Consider the following 19,407-nt stretch of genomic DNA (forward strand, 5'->3'; position numbering starts at 1 on the left):
AGAAAGAAAGAAAGAAAGAAAGAAAGAAAGAAAGAAAGAAAGAAAGAAGGAAAGAAAGAAGGACATGACTTTCCCTGGGTATGATGGGGAAAAAAGTAGGTATGAGGGAGAGGGAGAGCATAGCTAGAAGAGGGACATCTGGAAGAGTCCAGAGTGGATATGACCCTGAGCTGGGCTATGTGAGGAGTTGGGGGAGGCGAGAGCCAGGAGAGTAAATGGTAGACAAAAGGGCCAGGTAACCAAAGTGGCTGGATTGTATAGGGAAGGGCAATTTGGGGAGAACAACCAAGCCCCTGGGCTGGGGAAGTTTGGGGTAGGGGATGTAGTATGCCAGCATATCTTGTAACAGAATAGAGACTGAGGGATGCTGGGACAACCTGGAGGTCAGGTCCACTTTAATATGCCAAATAGGCCTTTTATGTGGGTCTACGGTGAAAAAGAACAGTTTGTACAGAAAAAAAGTGCAAAATGTATAATTTAGAAAGGAAAATGACAAAAAGTTACGACCACAGCTTGTGAGAAAAGGGATGCTGTGATTGCCACGGAGATTAGAGCCGTCAAGGACAGGCTAATCTGCCCTAGAATAAAGGAGAATGTGCCCTAAAGACAGGACCCACCCAGCTGAAGGTTAGGAAAGGAAAAGGCCTAAAGACATTTCTACACTTTCAAAGCAATAAGGACCAAAAACTGCTGCTAATATGGTTCAAAGGGGTCAGAGTTCACCCAAAGCTGGTAGCTGAACTTTGTGGTGTCATTCCTGTGGCAAGGATTCCAGAGCAAAGGGGTCATGGACTCTTCCTCTACAGTACAGAGAGCTACGGAGAGTCAGGGGATATGTGGCAGGTGGTTTCTGAGAGGTTGAGACCCTAAGAAGCCGCTGTAGAAAGCTGTGGAAGTAAAGCCTGAGCTGCCTTGGCGACCCCAAGACTTTGGAGATGCCACAGCTGTGAGGTACCTGCTAAAGAAAGCAAAATACAGGGAGCAGAACCAACCTAGAAGAGAGAAGAGTTTGCAGGCAGCAAGGAGAGAGCTTCTCAGCCTTTTGACACCAGATATGGGTCTACAGGATTTGACATTTGCCTCTCCAGGTTTGGTCTTGCTCTGGTCCAGTATTTCTTCACTATGCCCCCACTCTCTTGGAATGGTAATGTATACTCTGTGCCTCTGTAGGTTGGAAATACATAATTTGCTTTTTTTTTAATTTAACAGAGGTTTACAAATAACAGGCTTGGGGACTTTTGAAGTTGGATCAAATACCCGTAATAATATGGGGGCAGGGAACTGAGTGCAGTTTCAATCCGTGTCTGCCGGTCTCAGGGTGTAATGTTTGTTTCCCAGTTAGTAGTATTGTTTGGGTAGGTTTAGGAGGCATGGCCTTGGTGGAACATTTATGTCACTGGAGCATGTTTGAGGCACCATGCCTAGTTTGTTCTCTCTGCTTCAGGTTTGTGGCTGCTCCAGCCTCCATGCTAGCCTTCTGCCAAACTGCTCTGCTGGGATGTTGATAGACTCTTACCCTTCTGGATCCATAAACCCCAATAAACCCTTTCTTCCATAAGTTTCCTTGGTCATGGTATTTTATCACTGAATGAAAAGAAAAAGTCTAAAAAGGAACGGAAAGCACATTACTGTTCCAGGTATGGTGGAGGAGAAAGTTTTTTGTAGATAAAAGGGAGAGCATAGGTAGAGACAGGGACTTCTGGGAGAGTCCATAGTGGACATGACCAGGCTGAGCTGAGTCATGTGGGGAGGGGGAAGGAAGTGGAGGGGGAAAGGTGGAAATCCAGTGAAACAGCCAGGAGACCAAAGGTACAAAAGAGGTGGGTAACCAAAATGGCTGGATTATATGGGGAAGAGCCTCTGGGGGAAGGGCAGCACAGCCCTGGGCTGGAGAGTTCAGGGTAGAGGTGTGGTATGTGAGCCACACCTTGTAACAGGTAGGGACTGAGGGTGGTAGGAGAACCTGGGTCCGCTCTCTGGTATGTTAATAGGCACCTCTGCTGTTTGTCCTGGGTTTGAAATTTAGCAATCCCAGTTATAGAAAAGTCACTAATACACTGTTTCCCTGAGCTAGGAATTTAGGATTAACTCAACATGTAATTCTTTTGTTTGGGGGGGAGAGCTGTTTGTTTGTTTGTTTGTTTGTTTGTTTGTTTTGAAACAGGGTTTCTTGGAACTTTCTCTATAGTAGATCCCCTGCTCTGCCTCCCTGAGCGCTAGGATTAAAGGCTTGTGCCACCACTGCCAAGCTCACCATGCAATTCTTAGCTCAGTTTCTCACACTGCTGCTTTCAGGATGTTAACTCAGTCGGTTACCGCTTTAAGACTTAGGGCTGAAGGTTTTGTATTCAAAAAGAGGCTCACTAAAGAGGCTGGCAGCCTGACGGGTGTTGGCATGAGGCTTTACGATTATCTTAGAGTTGTTATTGCTGAGATGAAACACCATGACCAAAGAGCTAGTTGGGGAGGAAAGGTTTATTTGGCTTACACTTCCCATTTTGCTGCTCATCCCTGAAGAAGAAAATCAGGACAGGAATTCAAGCAGGGCAGGAACCTGGAGGCAGGAGCTGACACGCAGGCCAGGGAGGTGTGCTGCTGACTGCCTGCTCCTTATGCTTTCTTTTAGAGCCCGGGACCGCTGGTCCAGGGGTGGCACCACCCACATGCTCTGGGCCTCCCCCATTGATCGTTAATTTTTTTAAATGCCTTATAGCCAGATCCTATGGAGATATTTTCTCAACTGAAGCTTCCTCCTCTCTGACAATCCTAGCTTCTGCCAACTTTACATAAAACTAGCCAGTACAATTACTTTATTTTTTTATTTTAGTTTTTAATTTTCTTTTGTGTATATAGGTGTTTTGTCTGCATGTATGTCGGTGCACTACTCATGTATCTGAGGCTCATGGACACTAGAGGAGGACATTGAGTTACCTGGACCTGGAGTTACAGATGCTTAGAGCTGCCGTGTGCGTTCTGGGAACTGAAGTTAGGTCCTATAGAAGAGCAGCAAGCGCTCTTAATTACCGAGTCATTCCTCTAGCCCCCATTACAGTTGTTTTTTTTAAATTTAATTTTATTTACTTATTTTATGTATTTGAGTGTTTGTTTCCATGTAAGTCTATATACCACATACATGTCTGGTGCTCACAGATGCCAAAAGAGGGCACTGGATTTCCTGGGACTGGGGTTACATACAGAAGACTGTGAACAGCCATGTGGGTTTTAGGGCATTGAACCTGGGCCTCCCAAAAGTATAGTCAGTGTGCTTAACTGTTGAGCTATCTCTCCAGCCCCACATTATAGGTTCTTAATGGCTAGGTGGAAGTCATCCAGTTACTGTCCTTCCCTGGAGAAAAGAAGTGCTACAGCAGGCAGCGTGCTCTTCTTTATAAATTAGCTTTGAATACCACTTAATGTCCTTTTCACCATGCTTTCTTCATTAAAAACAGTGATTGAAGTCTGCCTCACATTGAAGGGAAGGTAAAGAGGTTCCAACTCTTAAAGTGAAGTCACTCAAAGGAATGTCTGATTGTGTTTAAAAGCCGCTTAATAGAGGCAAACTGATTTCTGGTTGCCATTTCATTCACCATTGATAAAACCCTAGATAAATCACTGCTTCTTTTCTAAGTTTGTTTGGACTTCTTTCTGTATGTATTATGCCTTGGGGCATCTTATCATCCACAAAAGCTAAGGTGTTGGTATAATGTTCTTGTGGAATGTATATAATTTACCCTTGTTCACTCAAATGCTGATTTCTCTATCTATCTGGTTTCAATATGGACATTACATTGTGATGTTTATTCTAAGCATCACCTGTCTCAAGTTTGTGTAAACATGCCACCATTTGTGCTCTGTATTTTCAATAAAACAACCAGCCACAATGTTGACCAATGGAGAGGATAGGGTGGGACATCCTGGTCCAGAGGGGAGAAGGAAGCAAGTGGGAGGAGCTGGAGAGGAGAGATTGACAGGAGAGGACTTGGAACTAGGAGAAGAGACGAACCAGACCTAAAATATGACTAAAAGCAAGTAATATGGGAAATCTGAATGGGAGGAATCTATGTGGGCTTGGAGGTTTAGGATGGAGTAACTATTGCCCAGCATTGTGCTCTAGGTTACTTAAATAAATCCTAGTCTCTGTGTGGTGATTTGGGTGTACAGCTGGTTTAGGAATAAGCACTGTTTAACTAAAAGATAAATCAATGATAAATATTAATAATCAACAACACTAAGGGTTAGTTTGAAGGTACATTCCTTCTTCAAATTTTATTTTATTTTTTACATATACTGGAGATTTGACTGCATGTGTATCTGTGCACCATGATATATGGTGCTTGTGGAGGCCAGAAGAGAGGGCTGGAGCTCCTGTAACCACAGTTACAGGTGGACGTGAACTACCATGTTGGTTCTGGGAATTGAACCCATGTTCTCTGCAAAAGCAGTAAGTACTCTTAACCACAGAGTGAGTCATCTCTTCAGCTCCAAACTAGGTCTCTTGATGTCTGTATATACTTTATATAAGAGAAAACACATCTGGGACGTCTCAAGCTTATTGTTATGACCCTCTGTCTATACTAACACTTAGATTTGTATTCTGAAGAAAGAGGAAGAACAGTAACTGTCAGCATCCTCTTCATTAGGATGCTTGTACTAGAGCAGAAGTGCGGATAAGCTAGACTGTATTACTAAAACAGTTCTGTTCTGTTTGCAGATCATGGGGGAGTTTGTGATCACTGTTCTTCCTCTAATGCTCTCAGGCACTGAGCGCTGACTGTGGTGAATGTACAGAATCAGAGCTCTAGACAGAGCTGCTCAGGACTTGCCTGGCTAATTGGAAAACAGGGTGGGTAAAAGAAGAGAATGGGAAATTGCGGAATCAGAAAACAAGTGGTAAGATAGCTTTTTTATTTTTGTTTTTGGAGACCAGATTTCTCTGTGTAGTCCTTGGCTCTCCTGGACTTGCTTTGTAGACCAGACTGGCCTCGAACTCACAGAGATCTGTCTGTTTCTGCCTCCCTAGTGCTGGGATTAAAGGCATGTGCCACGATGCCTAACTGGAATAGCTTTTTTAAAAAAAACCTGTTTATATACATTTGTGTTATTTTTTAATGCTTGAGAAATACAAATTACAGTAGGAAGGAGTTATTGTTGCCCTTTGGTTTAAAGGCTTTAGTCTATGGTTACTTGGTTGTCTTGCTTCTTGGTTCGCTTGTGTGTGGTAAGGCAGAACATTGTGGCAGGGAGCATGTGGTGGAAGAAAGTGGCTTACCTCATGATAGACAAGAGGCAGAGAGAGATGGAGAGAGGTGGGTACTGGGAGAAAGCTACCTTTCAAAGGCATGACCCTCTGGAACCTACTTTTTAAAACTAGAGTATTTCCACTAGAAATACTCACTAATGGTATCAAATTATGACTCCCTCAATGGAGCAATCCATTGATTAAAATCAGCAATGGTCTGTCATCTTTCAATAGCATCTCCAGCTAGAGTCTCCTTCATTACTTGAGCCTTTTGGGACACTGTTGCTATGACAAGATACCCTAACTAAAAGCAACTTAGGAGAAGAAAGGGTTTGTTTATTTGGCTTACACTTCCCATATCACAGTCTATCACCAAGGGAAGTCAAGGCAGGAACTCCAGGCAGGCTTGCTCACTTCTTCTGTCACTTCTATTCTTCTTTACTTCTAACCAAGGAACAGCCAAGGAAGTACAACATAAACCATGGAGAAAAAATGTTTGAGGGCTCCCTGCAGGCTCCTGCTTAGCTAACTTTCTTATACAGTCAAGGCACGCTTGCCCATGCAATGATGCAGCCAACCTCATTAAATATATTACATCAATTATAATAAAGATAGTTCCCCACAGACATGCCAGGATGATGTAAGAAATTCTTCAATCGAGACTCTTCACAGGTGACTCCAGGCTGTTGGTGTTAGATTAGGATGGATGGAGGTGGAGTGGAAAGAAAAGAAAGCAGGCAGGCATTTCCAGAAGCAGAACTGGTTTTTTTAATCAGAACAATTGAAGAACCACAGTTTGTCTGTGGACGTGGAGACTGTGCATACATGACATGGGATAGGGGCAAGGGATGCTTGGTTATTTTATGTAAATAAGGCAGAAAGAGGATTTCTGGAAGGTTCTACTCCAGGTCAGTTCCCCTCCAGTCTCAAAGATGTAGATACCACTCAAAAGAGGTATGATCCTCTTATCAGAAGTGCCCTGGAACCCAAGAGCCCACAGATTTTATCAGCGAAGTCAGCTTTCCTGTGCAGATCTTCTCAGTCCACCTGAGACTTTCAGGTCATTAACCCTTCAGTGTTGTATTGATGGCTGAAGGTAATTAGGACAGGCGCACTTCAAAGCCAGAGCACAGCAGAAGCGCACCGACAGCTTTGGAGGGAAATGAAGACTTACAGAAGAAGTTTTCAAGGCGACCAGGAGGCATAAAAACTGGAATCAGCATGGATGGAAAGAGTCTTTGGAGGAAATATTTTCCTATGACTGGTCTACGTCTTAATGACCATTGTTCAGTGTACAGAAGATTTTTTCAGAACCAAATTTTACAAATAAACTGATCCAGTTTCCCTCACTTCCCCATTTACATATTAGAAAACTGAATTCCAATGAGTTTAGGATCAAAGTCAGGTGGAGAGATGACTTGTGATCCAGTGAGTCATTCAGTGTCTACATTATCTCAAATGTCCAGGAAGGCTTTATGACATGGTCCCCACTAACTGTCCACCTTCACCTCTTCCCTCCATCGTCCTTTCTCAACTGAGCTGCTTCCTTGTGAGTCCCAGGGCTGGGCATTGGCACTTGATGTTTCTCTCGCCACAAAACTCTTCTTTGAGATGTCTGTACAGCTTCCTTTATATCTTTCTCAGATGGAGCCTTTTGAGCGAAGGATTCCTTGAGTCTCCTGTATAAATATTTCCATTTTCTATTGTATTATCTTAACTTTACATTGCAACATTATATATTTACTTGTTTATTATTTCCTTTCATTCAAGTTAAACTCTTTGAGGGCAAGAACTTCATTTTGTCCATTGCCTTGTCTTGCAGTGCTTAGAATACTTGCAAGGCATACATATTCACTATAATATTGGTTCAGCTGTCTTCTCCTTCTTTGCCTCAAACCTTTAAAATCTAAATACCTTCTATTATAACTAAGTCATGTCCTTACCCATTTCCAAATTCACCTGTACCCATGTGTTGAAGTCCTCAATTCCAGTGCTCTTTAGAAAGTTGCTGTACTTGGAGAGTAAGCTTTTTGAGAAGTGTTCAGAGTTAAATGAGATAATAAACATGGGTCCCTAAACCGATGTTATTGGTAGGCTTGTGGAAAGAGGAAGAAGTACTACGGATGCTGTGCACGAAGAAGAGGTCCTCGAGGAACCAAACCCACTGTCACCTTAATTTTAAACCTGTGACCTCCAGAACTAAGATACAGCCATACATTGCTTAGTGACAAGAATGCATTCTAAGAAATGTATCTTTAGGTGGTTTCAGAACTGTGCAAAAATAGAGTATATTTGTACAAACCTAGATCGTATCAGCCAGTTAACTTAAATTTCCTCTTCATTTATAAGAAATGCTAAAGACAAGACTGCTGCTGGTGTGTCATGGGATGCTGACAGTAAGCTTTTTTCTAAGTTGGGTACATTATAAATGATGGTCACAGAGCCAAGAATGATGGTACAGACTTGCAGTCCCAACACTTGGGAGGCTAAGGCTGGAGGATTATGAATTTGAGGCCAGTCTGAACTACAGATGAAACCCAGTCTCAAATAAAAAACAGAAATAAAATAATACCAACAAACATAGTAGAGAAAACATATCAAGTGATGCTAGTCACTTGTACATAAGTTTGCACACTACACTTTTATGTGGCTAGCAAGGTCAGAGGTTGTTTCCACCAACATTACTGCAAACACAAGTTGTCTTTGAGGCCCCTGTAACTACTGTGGTGTCTGAATGAAAATGGTCGCCATAGGCTCATAGGGACTAGCTCTATTAGGAGGTGTGGCTTTGATGGAGGAAGTGTGTCATCGGGTGGGGTGAGCTTTGAGGTTTCAGATGCTCAGGCTGGGCCCAGCACCTGTCTTTATTTTTTGCCTGCTGATCTAGACCTCTCAACTCCTTCTTCAGCACCATGTCTGCCTATGTGCCACCATGTTCCCAACATGATGGTAATGGATTAAACATCTGAACTGCAAGCCAGCCCGAACCAAATGTTTTCCTTTGTAAGAGTTGCCGTTGTCACAGTGTCTCTTTAAAGCAATAGAAACCCTAAGACAACTAACTACGTGATCACTAGGAGATAGCAAGTTTTCAGTCCCAGTGCCACAAATGTGGTGTACTGTTAACTAAAAAGTTGTTTTGTGGCTTATGACTCTGATTCCTGTTAAGCTACCCAGACTGTGGTACTTTCTTATGGCATCCCTGGCATACTCATACAGTTCTTCTTCATCCATCTTTAATATCCTCTCGTACTCAAGCTGTGACTAGCCCTCCAGGGTACCAAGCTGGCTTTCCTCTCAGAGCTTTGTTTGATGTTTTTTTCCCTTTCAGATGTCAGTGCTATGTAGTCATATCCTTTAGTCAAATCTCTCTTCCTCAGCAATGTATTTCATCTTACTTCAGTTGACAGCCTATAGCCTCCTTTTTTCTTTTGTTTTTTTTGTATAGCTTTTTTTTTTTTTTTTTTTTTTTTTTTTTTTTTTTTTTTTTTTTTTTTCTTTTTTTTTTTTTTTTTTTTTTTTTTTTTTTTTTTTTTTTTTTTTTTTACTTATACCTGCTACTTGCTTATATTCCTGTGCGAGGCTGCATGTGCCCTGACTGCAGGACTTAGTGGTGCTTTTTTATTTGCCACTGACTTCTTGATGCCAAGAATAGTTCAACAGCAATCCCCATAGTGACATTGTGTTGTGTGTGTGTGTGTGTGTGTGTGTGTTTTGTGAGATGGTGAGTAAGGTGCTGCTCCAAGAAAAGCCATTGAGGTGAAGTCCAGGGAACAGAATTCATAAGATATTTAAGTCTCGGAGACAGGAAGGATGACATGTGTAGAGAGATGCACCTAGGTCAGTCCTGAGGTAGACAGGGCAGGCATGAAGGGAGGGGAATGCAAGGTGAGAAGCTTAGGATTGGCTCCTAGCTATATAGATGGTTCTTGGTTGCCTGGTCCCTGACCCTGGGGTAAATGATCTAGGCTGACAAATCTGATCTCCTAGGGAGTTGGGACCTATGAAGGAGGGTGGCTAGTATGCCTTTTAAAGCTTGTTTATAGGAATTTATTAGTCCTAGGTAGTCCTGAGAGATAGAGTTTCTCCTTATCCAGGATTTTTGTTTTGTTTTCTTTTGTTTTGCAGGGTTTCTCTGTGTAGGCCCTTGGCTGCCTTGGACTTGCCTTGTCAACTAGGCAGGCCTCAAACTCACAGAGATACACCTGGCTCTGCCTCTAAGTGCTAGGATTAAAGGCAGTACCACTTACTGCCTGGCCCTTCTCCAGGAATTTTAAGATGTCACAATTCATAATATGAAGGTAACTAAAAATATGTATAATACGTATTTATTTGGATCAGTAAATGAATGCCTAAGTGGTATGGCCTCATCAGTAAAACAAATAGATCATTAATCCAGATTAGTTCTATGCCGGAACCCGCCAGCAGAGTCGAACGGTTCTTGAGTCGGGAGTGAGGATTGAAATTAATAAACCAACACACAACACATGGGACCTTTCTGAGAGGTTCTCCTGGAAACTAGATGCCTTGCTTTATTCCAGACTCCTTTTAAGCCAGAGCAAAAGCACCTCAGCACAATGAGTTTACAAGGAAGTAAAGCGAAAGGTGTGACTTGGACAGACATCCCACCTGCTGTCTCAGACAAAAGGAGAGAGACTTAGAAATTTATCACTGACTCCAGTAAAGGCTAAGGTGAAAGCAGTCTTTCCTCTGAGATCTAAATAACAAAGCAGGCTGGCAGACCAGCGGCTCCAGACAGTTCTATAAGCTCTTTATTCAGGAACTAGATAATTTTGTGTTTTCTGTAAAAAACACATTCATTCTTTTATTTTAGCCCGCAGTGTGTGTGTGTGTGTGTGTGTGTGTGTGTGTGTGTGTGTGCGCGCGCGCGCATGCGTGCGTATGCATGCCGCCATATGTATGTATGGAGGTTAGGATTTGCTTGAGTGAAATTGAGCCTTCCATTTTGTGGTTCTAGGGATCAAACTCAGGCCATCAGATTTGGCACCAGGTGCCTCTACTAGCCAACCATCTCACTGGCCCTTGTTATTTATTTACCTTAAAGGAAAGATACACGGCAGTTATGGAGAAGTGATAGGTTCTCCTGCTGACAAGACGAGCCAGTGCAAGTTAAAGTATGAAGGCAAGTTTATTCGGGGCAACTCTCAGATGGGTCCACAGGTCCCAAGGAATGGGGCCAGGGGAGTTACCATGTAGACAGGGGGACAGAGAGGGTGGAGGAAGGAAGGAAGTGTGTACGTGCAGAGAGAGGTGATACAGAGAGAGAGGAGCAGGAAATACAGAGAGTGAGGGGGTTTATATAGTGTCTGGATTATATAGTGGAGGCCCTCTGGAGGAGAGGAGGCCCTGCCCCTAGGCTGGAGTGTTTAGGGTAGAGGGCTGGGTATGCCAGCCATGCCCTGTATCAGGTAGGGATGCGGCGTTGCTGGGAGAACCTGGAGGTCAGGTCCATTTTGGCATGTTAAATAGGCACCTCAGCAATTTGTCGCAGGCCTGAAGCCTGACATCTCAGCCTTTTGTTGATAATAAATGTATAAGGGAAAAACTTACTGCTGACATTGTGCATCATTATTGGTGGTGCTGGTGGGGTGTTCAAAAAGCTAGAATGTTGATCAAGTCCAGAAAGAGCAGGCTGTTTTACTTTCTGTCTATGTTATGGAACCATCAGGGCCTAGCCACTTTTGAAACTGTCCTGGATGCAGATTTTGAAAAACATCTAGACCTGGAAGGTGCTGGGATGTGTGTGTGTGTGTGTGTGTGTGTGTGTGTGTGTGTGTGTATTAGGGGCAGAAGATAAAGTTAGGAATTTATGGAGAAAAATTTTTATTGGGTGTAGATTTGAAACATTTAGGCCCACAGTCTTGGTGGTTGGAGGAGGTAGGGGTCCCAGAACCACAGAACCAGGGAAAGAAGAATAGATCCCACCCTCAGGAATAGGGAGGGAAGGAAACAGGCTGTTGATTGACAGTACATATCTGGAGTGCATTTGACCTGTGAGAGGTGGTTTCCAGTGGATTCCCTGAAGCTTACAAATGTCTTTTAAAGTTTACAAAAGAGATACATTTTAGCTATGTTAATATTATCACTGTTTGTAATCTGTACTGAAATCCACATTGTAAAAAGACCAGTAGACTCACACCTTTGTGTCATAGTAGAAGCTTGGGAAACAATTTAACATCTTGAGTTTGTGACTATGAAGTGGATTGTATGTTGGAAGGCTTTACCAGAGTTAGACCAATAAAATATCAGAACTCCCTTGATTATTGTTAAAGCCCTGAACAGTCTTATTACAACAGTAGCATAGGGAGGGGAAGAAATCTGAATCATTTTTAATTTCTTTTTTATTTCAGTTTATTTACTTTATATCCCTTCATTTCTTTTATGTACCTTAAATCACGTTATCACCATTGAAGGTGTTATGTCCTCCAACCTTCATAACTTAAATTTACTAGCCTTAAAATACCTTTTTAGATCCTCACTTTCTTAGACCCTCAAACACTTTCTTATACCTAAGCTTATAACCTAAGCTTTCGTATCCTCAGACCTTATATAAACTTTACTTTTTTCCAATTATTCACCATAAGACACAAGTGATTGATTATTGGGAGCAGTTACTGTAAAGTGAGGTTCTTTAGATAAAGGGAATAGTAAAAAGTTACTTCTTTCATTAATCTAGTCTTCAAACCCATCCGAGTCTTGAAAAGGATAAACAGATCTTTAGATAAAGGTTAGATAAGAGTTTGGAGCATAATTGTAAGATATATATGTCTGTATATTTCTGTATATATATGTTTTTTTTCTTTGAGAGCAGAGTGCAAAGAAATCAGATAAAAGATTAAGAGTGGGGAAGTGAAACTTAAAGGGTAGAGCAGAGCAAATTTAGATATAAGATATTTGGGAATCATTTGTCTGTGGTGGTGACAATTTGGAAGTCAGGTGGGTAGTTTGTAATAAAATCTGAGTCTATGAACAGAGCATGCTTAGGGTATTGCAGGCCAGCTGTAGGTAGCCAGGAGGGGGGAAGGGCCTGAGGTCCACGGGGGGGGGGGGGTGTAATTGAGAGCCAGAGCCATGTGGAGGACAGAAATGGCTAAAGAATCAAACTCTAGAATTTGTAATTCGCAGACAAATGATCAGTACATACCTTGGAAGGGTCAGATCAGCAGGTTGGTTCCAGCAGCCACTAGGGTAGGGAAAGAAGGGGAGGGGCCAGAGCATGGTTCCCAAAAATCTGGACCCAGGAAGTTGAGACTGAAATGGTCCGTGCAATATCTGAGACAAACCCAATTTGGATAAATTTCATAGTCGAGCTTGCCCTCGGGGTGCTGCTGTTCTTGGCAGGGAATCTCGGGGTTTTGAGACCTTGAAGAGGCACCAAATACCTCTTGGCAGTGACTGGGAAAGGATTAGTCACCTAGTCTAAAGCTGATCAGGTCTAGCAGAAAGATAGAGGGAAAAAGTAGCCCCGTGTGGCTGGCTTGGCCTGGCCTGCTGGACTGAGGAGCAGGGGTTGTGGGAGCGGTTTTTCAACTCCTCCAAGTCTCAGCACCAGATTGTAGGTCTATCCCCCGCCCCATTAAATGAGCCAATTCAAGCCAAATAAAAGTATAAAGGCAGGTTTGTTGGGGATACCTCTCAGGTGTGTTCACCGGTCCCAAGGAACGGGGTCAGGGAAGATGTCATGCAGACAAGGAGACAGGGAAGGGAGGGGCAGGAAGAAAAAGCAAGCACCCTCAGAGGAGAGAGAGGAGAGAGGAAATGCAGAGAGGGAGGGGATTATATAGTGTCTGGAGTATATAGTGAAGGTCCTCTGGGGAAGAGGAAGCCCTGCCCCTGGGCTGGACCTCTCAGGGTAGTGGGCTGGGTATGGCAGCCATGCCCTGTAACAGGTAAGGACTGAGGTATACGGGGAGAGCCTGGAGGCCAGATCTGCTCTGGTTTAATAGGTCCCTGTCCTGGGTGTGAATCCCAACAAAAGGGATCGTTTGCTTTTAACACTTGAAATTCTCGTGATGGACTTTATTCATTTGTAAGAAAATTAAGCTGATATTATCTCAAAAATTGATAGAGTGATTAAATGTTTAAGTATACACAAGCAAAGGATTTTGTTTTTGTTTTTTGTTTTTTTACTTTGCATTCTGTTGCAATGATGAAATATTATGAACAGAAGCAACTTGGGTAGGAAAGGGTTAGTAAGCTTACACTTCCATCTTTGAGAGAGGTTAAAGCAGGGACTTGGAGGCATGAACTTGAGAAGGAACCGTGGAGTAGCGCTGCTTGCTGCCTTGTGCAAAAGCTTATCTAGCTTTCTTATATTGTCGAGAACCACCTGTCCACACTGGGCTGGGCCTCCTGCATCTACTATAAGAAAGACAGTTCCTAGTTGAGTTTCCAGCCTTCACAGCAGGCAGCTGGCGATTGCCCGTAACTCTAGTTGTGGTACCCTCTGATGCCTTTCTCCCTTGAGCATGTATACATAGATGGACATGTACGCTCATGTGTACATCAGCCCCTGCCCTCTCTCTCACACATAAATGCACAGACATACACAGACACACATACATGTGTGCACCCACATACACATCTTAGCGAGTTAGTTACTTGCTGTTTCTTCACGGCCACAGGCCAACCTGACCTAGACAGTCTCTCATCTGAAGCTCTCACATTATTCAAGGCTATGTTAAGCTGACAATGAAAGGTAACGAGGGTAGTCATAAATACAAATTTAGAACTATTTAGAGGATTTTATATAATTTCTGGGTATTTGTTCTTCCAAAGTGTCTTAGTCACTGTTCTACTGCTGTGAAGACACATCATGACCCAAGGCAACTCTTATTAAAGAAAGCATTTAACTGAGGGCTTGCTTACAGTTTCAGAGTCTTAGCCCGGCATCAGTCGTGGCAGAGACCGTGGCAGCAGGTAGGAAAGTGGCAGGGGGCATGGCAGCAGGCAGGTAGAGAAGTGTGAGAGCTACATGCTGATATACAGAGAGAGAGAGAGAGATACACTGGACCTGGCTTGGCTTTTGAAACCTTAAAGCTCACCTCCAACAAGGCCACACCTATTCTCTCTAATTCTCTCAGAGTTCCACTCCCTAGTGACTAAGCATTCAAATATATGAGCCTATGGGGAGCATTCTTACTTAAGCCTCCATGTGGAGAGCTCCCCTGCTCTCCATAGGCTTGTAGCCATATCATAATGCAAAATCCTCATAGTCTGTTACAGTCTAAGTAATGTTTAAAGATACAAAGTTCAGAGTTTCTGAGACTCGTTGCGCTCTCTTAACTAACATAACTCCCTGTAAAAAAACAAAACAGATCACACACTTTCAACATATAGTAGCATATACACTGCCATTCCAAAAGGAGTAAAGGGAGCATAGTTAGAAAATACTGGACAAAAGCGAGACCAAAACCAGCAGAGCAGATACCAAATTCTGCATCTCATGTTTAATGTCAAAATGCTCTTCAGATCTCCAACTCCTTCCAGCTTTGTTGACTGAAACATACTTCTCTCTCTTGGGTTGGCTCCACGCTTGATCTGCAGTTCTCCTCGGCAGGTATCTCATGGCTCTGGCATCCCCAACATCTTGGAGTCTCCAACATAATCCAGGCTTTACCTTCACAGCTTCACAAAATGGCCTCTCTGGGCATCCATGCAGGGACACCCCTGACATAAGCCTGGTCTTGGTGGCTTTCCTTAGCTATGGAGGGAGATTCCACAACCCCTTTCTCATATCCTTGACTCTAAAACCAGAACCATGTGGTTGTAGAAGATGTTACGCTCTGTTCCTTGCTTGGGCTGGAGCTTTCAGTTACATTTGCATCAGCTTTCTGCTGCTGATGGTTTCCTTACTTGCTTAAAATTCCTTAAAAAGGAATTTTTCAATTCCTTTTTCCCAAGCTAGAAGCTTAGCTGGGTAGGGTCTGGCCTTGAGGTTACTATTTATTCCCTTTATCCCATTTAGCATCAGGATTTTCTTTGAACTTTAAAGGAGATATCCTTTAGCACTGGACTTAGTTCCATTATAGTTCTTGATCCTCCTTTTCACCTCAAATTTTTCTTTGTCCAGCTTACTCCCTTTCATTACAGATTACAATCTATATTGAAATCATTAATAGTGATTAGTAATAACTAAATGGCACAGTCAAGGCTCGGCTGTTTTGAAGTCTCCCTTCCTAAGCCATCAATACAAAACTCTTCAGTATATCCTCAGGCAGATTTTAAGGACGAGGCCAAAAAGCCACATTCTTTGCCGAAATATAACAAGAATGATCTCTAGGCCACTTAATACTATTCTTATCTCTGCAGCTTCTTCAGCCTGCCCCTCCCAGTTTAAATTGCCCTCAGCACTGTTTTCCATATTCCTACCAGGATGGCCTGTAAAGCCCTGCTTAGAGTGGCCAGCAAATGCTTTCATGTTCCTCCAACAAGCAGCATGGTCAGACCCAGCCCAGCAATAGCCAATTCCTAGTATCGACTGTGTTTTCGTCACTGTTCTGTTGCTGTGAAGAAATACCACACAAGACAACTCTTATAAAAGGAAGCATTTAACTGGGGAGTCTTGCTTGTAGTCTCAGAGGTTCAGTTTACTATCACGGCAGGGAACATGGAGGCACACGGGCCGCCACTGGAGCAGTAGCTGAGAGGACCTATAGGAAGAGAGGAACATGATTTTCCTGCTTTGGGCTTTTGAAACCTTAAAGCCCAACCCCAGTGACAGATTTCTTCTAACAAGGCCATATCTGCTCCAGCAAAGCCACACCTCGTAATCCTTCTCAAATAGTGCTGCTTCCTGATGACTAAGCATTTAACTTATTTTTAAACAAATTTTAAAATATTTTACTTAAAAGACAGCAATCATGTTGTTTCTACTACAATGCTTTGTCCCTTTAAAAACTTTTTTTTAAATTTATTACAATTTATTTACTTTGTATCCCAGCTGTAGCCCCCTCCCTCATCTCCTCTCAGTCAAACCACCACATAAGGGATAGGGTGAGGCTTCCTAGCTTACAAAGAAACTCCGAAGTCATGAAGGAAAAATGATAGATTTGAGTGCATGAAAATTTACAGGTTATAGTGGCAGAGAGCAGAAGATATTAAAGGAGAGAAACTAAATGTAACATTTAACAAAAGATAAATACTGTTTGAAGGCAGCTGTGCCCACCACTATGCCACCAGCACACGTGAGAAGATACTTTGTATATAGAAATTATCTTCTGGGCTGCAGAGACGCCCCTGGCTAAGGCTGTGCATAGCTGCTCTTCCAGAGGACGGAAGTTCAGTTCCTCCCTTACCGGATGGCTTATAACTACCTGTAACTCCAGAAAGATTTTATATCTCTAGCTTCCTCAGGCATCTTCACTCTCATGCGCAATGCCCTCTAACCCAGACACACACACAAAATTAAAAATGATAAAATAAATACTTTTAAAAAATGATTTATCTTTCCATAAGAGACAGTGAAATTGCTAGATGTGTATGCAAAGAAGTTCTTAATTGTTTGTTTGTTGGAAGCAGGGTCTTAACCTATCACTCAGATTGAACTCAAGTTTATTGTGTAACCCAGACTGGCCTTTGAGTCCAGATCCTCTTACCTCAGTCTCCTTTTGAGTTATAATTCAGTTGTATATCCCTATGCCTGGCTGAAAATGGAGGTTTTAAATGAGGACATGACCATGACTAGCAGATATGAAATGATGCTCAACAATTACACAGACACATACACACATGTGCCCCCACGTAAACATTTTTACCTGTCAGGATTTTTTCTTTCGACAAATATTTAATGATTTTCTACTGTCTTGGCATAAAGTGAGGAAAACACTTTATACTCCTGACTCCATGGGGCTTACATTCTAGCGGAGAAAGACTCATAAATCAGAAACAAAGACTAAGAATTTAATGATAGGGGCCTGGAGAAATAACTCAGCTGTTAAGAGCATTGGCTGCTCTTACAGTGGATCCTAATTCAGTTCCCAGAATCTACACGGTGGGTAGTTAAGTCACGTCTGTAACTTCACTTCCAGAGGCTCTGATACTTTCTTCTGGCCTCTGTGGGCAAAGTATGCAGGAACTCTCACATAAACATAACACAAAAATAAATTACAAGTGTGTTAGAAGGTGATAGAGTGCAGTGAAAATAACAACATAGAAGGAATCGGCATAAAAGAAAAAGTTCATGAAAGAGATGAACTTAAGAGGTTGCTTTGCTTAACTGTGGAGAAATGTTTTGCAAACCTAAATGAAATGAATGCTTTTCGGAAAAATGTAAACAATCAAATTGATTGTAGAAGACTGAGAATTTCTTATCAAACTAAATATTGTAAAACATCTGGAGAAAATTGTTGAAAAACAACTATTAAGAAAATCACCAATAAAAATATTTTGAAGATGGGATGGCACACTGCCTCAGTGTATAATGGGTATCAATCTCAGGTAGAACCTTCTACATTTTTTTTAGAATCTTGTACTGTATAGGCAAGGGTTGTACTGTGAGCTACTCCTGGAGCCTCTGTATCAGCCTTCTGGGAAGTAGTCTGACACTACCTGTTAAAAGCTAGTCCCACAGTTTGAGTTGCAGCAGTTAGAAAGAGAAACATCATTCAGTAAGAGCTGGCTTGTGCACATCAGTATCTGGAGTGGTCAAAAAGCCATAGTCCCATGTTTCCAAAGCAGGTGGAGTAATTACTAGTGCAACTGTGTTGTTGTTCTTACTCAACTGGGAAAGGGGGATCTCTTCTTTACTTTAAGAAGTACTAAATAAGTATCAGGCCATGTTTACATTTTGGAGAAAATGTATGGGGTCTGTGGTGGAAGTGCAAGCCTTTAATTCCAGCACTAAGGAGGCAGAGGCAGAAGCAGGGGGATCTCTAGAGTTGGAGGCTAGCCTGTTCTACGTAGTGAATTCTAGGCCAACCATGGTCTACAGTGTGAGACCTTGCCTTAAAAACCACTAAAATGAATGGATAGAAATCAAAGTTAAGGGCTGGAGATGGCTCAATGGTTAAGAGCACTGTCTGCTCTTCTAGACGTCCCTATGCTCTCTTCTGGCATGCAGGTGTACATGCAGATAGAAAATTCACATATATCTAAAATAAATAAAATCTTAAAAAAAGAAATCAAAGTTAAATGCTTGTTTGTTTGAGGCACATGTCTAGAAAGAGCTTGATGGCTTTTCTTTTTTGTTTGTTTTCTCTATTAGGATTTGTAGCTGGTGTTTGCTACTTTGTAGGTGCTTCTTTTCCTACCCTTTATTCTCACAGTTTCACCCCCTAACACTAGATAGGAGGGAAAACAAGGATAGAGGGGAGAGAGGAATTAGGAAAATCCGTGAACCTAATTTCCCATTTTAAAAGATGGGAGATAAATCCGGGTATGGAGGCACAGGCCTTTAATTCCAACAGTTGGAAGGCAGAGGCAGGTGGAATCTTTGTGAGTTCACCACCAGCCTGGTGCTACATAGGGCGGTCCAGACCTAATCTCAAAAAAAAAAAAAAAAAAAAAGTGAGCGGTGAGGGCGGGCATATCTGCCATATTTAAGTCATCATGCTAGTAAGTGTTACGTGAATGTTACTTGGTGATACTGAGACCAGCGTGGTTTCCAGGAGCGAAGACCTGAGCGCTGGTACCCAGAGCCGGCCACAGCAGGCTGTCGCCCCCTCCCGGCGGAGGTCGGCCTTGTCCCTGACAGGCGAACGCCGAGCCCGAGACACGCAGGCGCCGTCAGTGGACAGTCGCTCTAGGCGGAGGTGCGCATGCGTGTAGCGCCCAGGAGGCGGTAGCTGCTTCGTCGTCCTGACTGGAGGCCAAGTGCTAAACTGTTTGGGGCACGGATGGGATCCAGCTGTTAGTCGGTAGGCATAGGTAGGACCGCAGCCCTGCGGGGAGCCGGGGGCTGGAAGGCGGAGGCCCAGCGCGCAGGCCCTGCGTCGTCCCTGTGAGGTCGCGGTCGACTATTGTATGTGTCGCAGCCGCTGCGCACAAGATGGCGGCGGCGGGCCCGGGCGGAGCGGAGGGACCCCCGGGTGGGCCCCGGCCGTGGCCGGTTCCCCTCGCCGCTCGCCGTCGGGCCGGGGGCTCCCGGGCGCGGCCGCCTGAGGCCGCGGCCCCGCGCCCGAGCCGACCGCCGTCGGGGAGGCTCGGCC

The 19,407-nt window shown here is 43.3% G+C and overlaps 1 protein-coding gene across 2 annotated transcripts in view; it reads left to right on the forward strand.

The window, feature by feature from the left end:
- Positions 1-1,127: 1,127 nt before the first annotated feature.
- The window catches only part of Znf638 (zinc finger protein 638), a 93,077-nt gene continuing 74,797 nt past the window's right edge, over positions 1,128-19,407 (forward strand). Inside the window, exon 1 of one of the 2 annotated variants that reach the window (XM_055596322.1) lies at positions 1,128-1,144. The gene's annotated coding sequence lies outside the window, so the exon portion shown is untranslated. Of the gene's footprint in view, positions 1,145-19,048; positions 19,117-19,407 lie in introns of those variants that run through there. The other variant, XM_055596321.1, reaches the window with a different exon arrangement.

This window comes from Psammomys obesus, unplaced genomic scaffold (assembly GCF_907164565.1).
Source record: "Psammomys obesus unplaced genomic scaffold, mPsaObe1.curated_primary_1811, whole genome shotgun sequence".
Taxonomy (NCBI): Eukaryota; Metazoa; Chordata; class Mammalia; order Rodentia; family Muridae; genus Psammomys; species Psammomys obesus.